This window comes from Stegostoma tigrinum, unplaced genomic scaffold, assembly GCF_030684315.1.
Source record: "Stegostoma tigrinum isolate sSteTig4 unplaced genomic scaffold, sSteTig4.hap1 scaffold_91, whole genome shotgun sequence".
Classification (NCBI taxonomy): domain Eukaryota; kingdom Metazoa; phylum Chordata; class Chondrichthyes; order Orectolobiformes; family Stegostomatidae; genus Stegostoma; species Stegostoma tigrinum.
In genome coordinates, this window is record NW_026728816.1 from 780,477 (window position 1) to 788,011 (window position 7,535).

The window sequence follows — 7,535 nt, forward strand, 5'->3', positions numbered from 1 at the left end:
GACAACAGGGGCAGGATAAGGCCATTCGGCCCTTCGAGCCAGCACCACCGTTCATTATAATTATGGCTGATCATCCACAATCAGTATCCTGTCCCTGCCTTATCTCCATAACCCTTGATTCCACTATCATTAAAAGCTGTATCTATCTCTTCTTGAAAGTGTCCAGAGACTTGCCCTCCACTGCCTTCTGGGGCAGAGCATTCCATATATCCACCACTCTCTGGGTGAAGAAGTTTTTCCTCAACTCTGTTCTAAATGCCCTATCCCTTATTTTTAAACTGTGTCCTCTGGTTCTGGACTCAATCATCAGCAGAAACATGCTTCCTGCCTCCAGAGTGTCTAATCCTTTCATAATCTTATACGTCTCAATCAGACCCCTTCTCATCCTTCTAAGCCATGTCCCGGTGCAGCTGCAGATGGACCTCTTTGCTCCGATACTCAATTCCTCTTGAAGGCCAGCATGCCATTGGCTTTCTTCACTGCCTGCTGTACCTGCATGCTTGCTTTCATTGACTGATGTACAAGAACACCTGCATCTCGTTGTACTTCCCCTTGACCTAACTTGACTCCGTTTCGATAGTAATCTGCCTTCTTGTTCTTGTCACCAAAGTGGATAACCACACATTTATCCACATTAAACAGCATCTGTCATGCATCCGTCCACTCACCTAGCCTGTCGAAGTCACCCTGTATTCTCATAACATCCTCCTCATATTTCACACTGCCACCCAGCTTTGTGTCATTGGCAAATTTGCTAACATTACTTTTCATGCCTTCATCTATATCATTAATGTATATTGTAAACAGCTGCTGTCCCAGCACCGAACCTTGTGGTACCCCACTGGTCACCACCTGCCATTCTGAAAGGGACCCGTTTATCACTAGTCTTTGCTTCCTGTCAGACAGCCAGTTTACAACCAAAGTCAGTATTTTGCCCACAATACCATGTGCCCGAATTTTGCTCACTAATCTCCTAAGTGGGACTTTATCAAAGGCTTTCTGAAAGTCCAGGTAGACTACATCCACGAGTTTTCCCTCGTCCATTTTCATAGTTACGTTCTCAAAAAATTCCAGAAGATAAGTCAAGCACAATTTCCCCTTCGTAAATCCATGCTGACTCTGACCTATCCTGTTGCTGCTGTCCAAATGAGTCGCAATTTAATTTTATAATTCTTTCCCACCACTGACGTCTGGCTAACCGGTCGATAATTTCCATTTTCTCTCTCCCTCCTTTCTTGAAAAGTGGGACAACATTAGCCACCCTCCAATCCGCAGGAACTGATCCTGAATCTAGAGAACATTGGAAAATGATTACCAATGTGTTCACGATTTCTAGAGCCACCTCCTTAAGTACCCTGGGATGCAGACCATCAGGACGTATCAGCCTTCAGACCCAACAGTCTATCCAACACCATTTCTTGCCTAATATAAATATCCTTCAGTTCATCCATTACCCTAGGTCCTTCAGCCACGATTACATCTGGGAGATTGCTTGTGTCTTGCCTAGTGAAGACAGATCCAAAGTACCTATTCAACTCTTGTGCCATTTCCTTGTTCCCATTAAATAAATTCACTCGTTTCTGTCTTCAAGGGCTCAATTTTAGTCTTAACCTTTTTTTTCCACACACCTAAAAAAAACTTTTACTGTCCTCCTTTATATTTTTCGCCAGTTTTCCTTCGTACCTCATTTTATTCTCTGCGTATTGCCTTTTTAGTTATCTTCTGTTGCTCTTTAAAAGCTTCCCAGTCCTCCGGCTTCCCGCTAATCTTTGCTCGGTTATACTACTTCTCTTTTATCTTTATAGAGTCCTTAACTTCTCTCGTCAGCCACGGCCATCCCTGCCTCCCCCTAGGATCTTTTTTCCTCCTTGGAATGAACTGATCCTGCACCTTTTGCATTATATCCAGAAATACCTGCCATTGTTGTTTCACTGCCATCCCGGCGAGGGTATTGAACCATTGAACTTTGGCCAGCTCCTCCCTCATAGCTCCCTAGTTCCTACAATACTGACACTTCCAATTCTCCCTTCTCCCTCTCAAATTGCAGATCAAAAATTATTGTATTATGGTCACTACCTCCTCACGGCTCCTTTACTTCGAGGTCCCTGATCAAATCCGGTTGTTTGCACAACACCAGATCCAGAATGGCCTCCTCCCTGGTAGGCTCCATACTGACTCTACATCTCCTGATTCTATGTCTCCACTCGCAAGGGACTGGAGATTTTATATTTCTTCACATTCATAATTTCATATTTTTTCACTATTTTTATTATTACTTCATTTCATATTTCTTTACTTCTGACTATCTTAAACACTACACATTGTCTTATGCTACATCAGTGACGACATTTCAAAAGTAGTTTAGCTGCCTATAAAGTACTTTTTAATGCCTGAGACCATAAAATGTGCTACATAAATGCAGTTCTTTCTTTTATTAACTGCTGTAGTTGTGTGTTTCTTTGCCAATGGAGGATTGGCTACAATTACGCAGAGTAACATAAGTGAAATACATTTCCATGACAAAATTCCAAACCATGGTTACTCAATTAGAATAATAAAATATTGGCTGTTTGCAACCGAACACTGTAGATGAGCGAAGGTCACTTAGTCAGTGAAGTACCAAATAAATATGTTCCCGACATGGAGAATACAAATGAAAACTACGGTAATGCTCACAGGAATTTGGACAATGTTCTATTTTATGATCACAGCAATGCCATATCATCAACACATGCTTTAATAGATAATAAGTCACTCTGCGATATTTATTCATTTGTTTTTCATTCTCAAGATCATCTTGGCAAATCCTGTGAACCGGGACCACTTAGTTAGGACTTAGTTAGCATTTTTTTCCACCTATAATATCCATGGTTTATCCATCTCCACTCTATGTTTGTCTGCAGGAAGATGAGTTGACAGGGGGTTTACAGTTTTAATTCATACAGATGTATGTCCAATGTTTGTAAATATCTGTCTGTAGCTAGAATCTATGCTGTTGTAATAAATAGGTATTCTTGTTAAGAACAGAAAAGTGAAAACTGCCGGGTTAGAAAGTTCCAGCTACGTGCTTACCTGATGGAAATGCATTGACTGTGATATTAATATATATAATTGTTAAATGAGAATACTGACGAATTTTGCTTATTGTTTCTGTGATGATCTAAACAATCCATTTGTCAACACTATAAAGTAGATATTGTTATTGTAAACACCCCTGAAAATGCAAAGAAAACTTCAAGAGGGGCCAAATAAGTAGTGTTGGGAAACAAAGAAATGGCAGAGGAACTGAACAAGTATTTTGCATCAGTCTTGAGGTTGGAAGGCACCAGTAGTAGAACTTTAAGGGAGTCTGAAGCAGAAGCGAGTGTGGTGGCCATCACTAAGGAGAAGGTACAGGGGAAGCTGAAGGGTCTGTGTGGAATTTGTACATTCTCTCCATGTCTGCATGTGTCTCCGCCTTGTGCTCTGATTTCCATCCACAGTCCAAAGATGTGCAGGCAAGGTGGATCAGCCGTGGCAAATGTGAGCTTGCCGGGAAACAGTACAGGGCTGGGTCTTGGTGAGATGTTCTTTGCGGAGATGGTGCAGACCCAATGGCCTCTTTCCGCTCTGTAGGAATTCTATAATTCCAAGAAGATGGTAAATTACATGGACCAGATGGACTGTCCCCCAGAGTTCTGAAGGAGGTAAGTGAGAAGACCATGCGGGCATTGGTGATCTTTCAGGAGTTACTGGAGTCAGGGTGGGTCCCAAAGGAGTGCAAAATGGCAAATATAACACCCCTGTTTAAAATGGAGGGAGGCAAAAGATGAGAAATTACAGACCTGTTAGCCTGGCGCTGGTCATTGGGTCAGATTTCAGAGTCCAATATTAAGGATGAGACCGGACAATGCTTGGAAGTACATGGCAATACTTGGAAATACATGGTAAATTGGGCTGAGAAAACACAACTTTGTCAAGAGAAGGTCTCTGTTAGATTCTTTGGGAATGTCACCAGTGAGTCAAAACCAAAGAGAGCCATTGAACTTTATCTATTTGGAATTCCAGAAAGCCTTTGGCAAGGTGACACACAGGAGTCTTCAAAATAAAAAATGAGCTTATGGTGTTCGGGAGTAGGTACTGGCATGGACAGAGGATCGGCTAACTGGCAGAATGCAGAGAGTGGCAATAAAAGGGTCTTTTTCAGGATGGCAGCCAGCAACTACAGGAGTTCCGCACTCATCAGAGATCAGACTACAGCCATTCACGTTATACATTAGCAATCTCGACAAAGGAACTGATGGTATTGTTGTCCACAGGGCGTTGTTGCTAAGTCTGCAGATGACATTTCGATAGGTGGAGAGGCAAGTAGTGTTGAGGAAGTGGGGAGGTCACAGAGAGTCTGTAGAGATGGGCAAGTACAGGCATAGACTATTTTCTAAATGGGGAAAGGCTTCAGAAATCTGAAGCACAAAGATGACCCAGTTCAGGATTCTTTTAACATGCAGGTTCAGTTGGCAGTTGGGAAGGCAAATGCAATGTCAGCATTCATTTCAAGACGGCAAAAATATAAGAGCAGAGATGTATTGCTGAGGCTGTGTAAGGCTCTGGTTATCTTGCATTTGGAATATTAAGAGCAGTTTTTGGCCATCTATCTAAGGAAGGGTGTGCTGGCCTTTGTCAGGGTCTAGAGGAGGTTCTCAAACATAATCCTGGGGATGAAGGCACCGTCACGTGAGGAGTGGCTGAGAACTCTGGGTCTGTACTCGATGGAGTTTAGAAGGACGAAGGGGGTCACACTGAAGGTCAGTCAGGCCTGGATAGAGTGGACATGGAGATGATGTTTCCACGAGTAGGAGAGACCAGGACCTGAGGGCACAGCCTCAGAGTCAAAGGGACCATCTTTCAGGATGGAGGTGAGGAGGAATTTCTTCAGTCAGAAAGTTGTGAATCTGTGGAACTCATTGATGCAGAAAGCTGTGGAGGCCAAGTCAGAGTTGATTTCAGGCATAGATAGATATGTTCTTGCTTAGTGAGGACACAGGAGGTTGAGAATGACAGATCCCACTCAATGGGCTGAATGGTCTAAATCTGTTCTGAAATCTGAAGGTCTAAAACACTGGAATGTTAGTTCAGTGTTATTTTTATTGCACTGCAAGGACAGTATCTTTCCAAAAGACCTCACAAATTTTCCCACTCTGTTGTTGCAAACCGATTCAATAACTAGCAACAATGCTCCTATAGTGCCTCCCTCAGCCGACGCTAGTTAGTTCTACACTCATCGTAACTGCAAGTGTTTGCCACCACTGAAACATCCCGGTATTACTGGCACTAGTGCCATGTTTAAAGGCTATTGTGAACCAGTAAAATACCCAGAATCCAGAACTGCCTTGTACAGTTCATAGCATTTGTCCCAGACAGGGCAGGAAAGGGGAAATTAGCACCTTATTTACAGTTAGGGACCTGGAGGTCCTGGTGGATGGATTGGTGCAGTGGAGGACTGTCCTCTTTCCCAAGGACAAGCACAGGAGGCCACAACACAATATTCGGCCAGACTCATCTGAGGCTGTCCAGTGTCAATGCAGTCTCAACCACCAAAAGAACCATACAGCAGTGCTGCAGGATCAGTGACCCCTGCTCCAATGGAAGAGGATCCTCATTGGTCTGTGCTACCTCACATTCACACTCTCTCTAATTCTGCACCACCCTTCAGCACAGCTCATGTAATACCATTCTCACCAAAGCATTCAATGTCTGTCTTCGCTTGCTCTCGTCTACTTGAGGCCCCAAGGCTATTAATCCTGTATGTTCTCTGTGCCTCTTGCTCTCACCCAGGAGACCTCACCTCCCTTCCCAAACATACATGAGCACTAACAAATGCACCAGCTCATTTCATCTCACTCAATTCCTCCCTTTGTTTCATTCCAGGAAAAACAGCCCACAGTAGGGCAGAAAGAGCCAACACAGGTAGTGAGGTGTCCAATGTTTGACTTCTCACAACCTATGACGACAGTGTCCTGACCATGGTCATTCTGAGCAGCCAACTGATTGCATCCAAGCCCCTCGAGTGATATCAGACAATGCCCTGGAGTTACCTCGATCTGCTGCCTGAAACTGCCTCGCTTGACTGGAGACCATTCCCCTCGGAACCTGAAGCATGACCATGTGGTTGGAGACAATGCAATGCCTTCTGTGCTTCTGCAGCTGGCACATACTGCAGGTGTGAGATCAACATATCACGGTGCTGAACGGCAACACATCCACTCCTTTGATTGATGACTGCTGACAAGCATGACAAGCTGTCTGGCTTGGTCTCGATGCTAAAAAGTTAATCAACATAGTAGCGTTATGAGTCTGTTAGATGTGGCGGAGAGGCAAACCTTAAGAAGACAAGGCAAATGAAGACAAGGCAGAGGAGCTGTTAGCATGCATGCAGGGACACAATGAGAGTTGAGAGCTCAAGCAAGGTGTCCTGATGTGTAACGTGGCCCAATACACGAATGGGTGCCTGTCCCTGCATATAAAAGTGCCCTGGCAGTAGCACTGCAATGTGGGGGGCTGCTGCAATCCAGAATGCAGTAATGAAGTACAGAAGACTACTGAAAGCAGATCTGTGATGTGCCATGATGTGCTGAGGCTGGAACATGTCACATGTCAAAACTGTGGACATGGGGTGCTCCTGATGGGTGTGGCTGCAGATGCTGCGGACTAGTGCCCAAGTTGGAGGTGCAGAGGAGCATTGAGCAATGTGGAAGCACCACACACCCACTCAGAATTTCATGTTGTTAATTCGGAGCATCCAGTTTCTGTCTGGCAGGTAGAAAAAGGGAATAAGTACTAATGAGGGTGGTACTGAGAAATAGTGCATGTCGTTCAGTGCTCCCTAGCGAGAATTTCAGCTCAATATCTACAACTTCCCTGGAAAAGGCAACATTTTGGTTTTGACATCCTGAAGCAGCTTGAGCTGCTATCAATATGAAGGGTACGCACCTAATGAAGAATGTCAAAATTGACAGTCGCAATAACGATTTAATATTGGAACACATCTCATGCAGACAAAGCTCAATTTTATATTAACGGTAAATTCAAGGTGATTGGGGTGGATAGGAGGACACCGAAAGTTTAACCCTGGACGTCCATTGCCAAGTCCATGAATTGTATCCAGCCTGGACTGAAAGAAAATAAAATTCTCTCCGCTTGCAAGGATTCCCCAATATACTGTCACAGTCCTAATACATTTCCAAGTGAAGTGCATAACATTATTCCTGAATGGAGTTTACTAAACAATCTGACTGAGATAAGCTGAACGACAATTAGTCTGGAAAATACCACAATGGCACAGTTAATGCCCTTCAAGATACTGGCGAGGTAAAAAATTCTCAGTTATGAGAGAGACTGGTATGCTGGGTTTGTTTTCCTTGGAGCAGAGGAGGCTGAGGTTGGGGTTGGGATCTGATTGAGGCAAAGAAAATTATGACAGGCACAGGCAGAATACATTGTGAGAATCCTTTCTCCATGGCACATGTGTCTAAGGCCAGATGGCACAAGTTTACGGT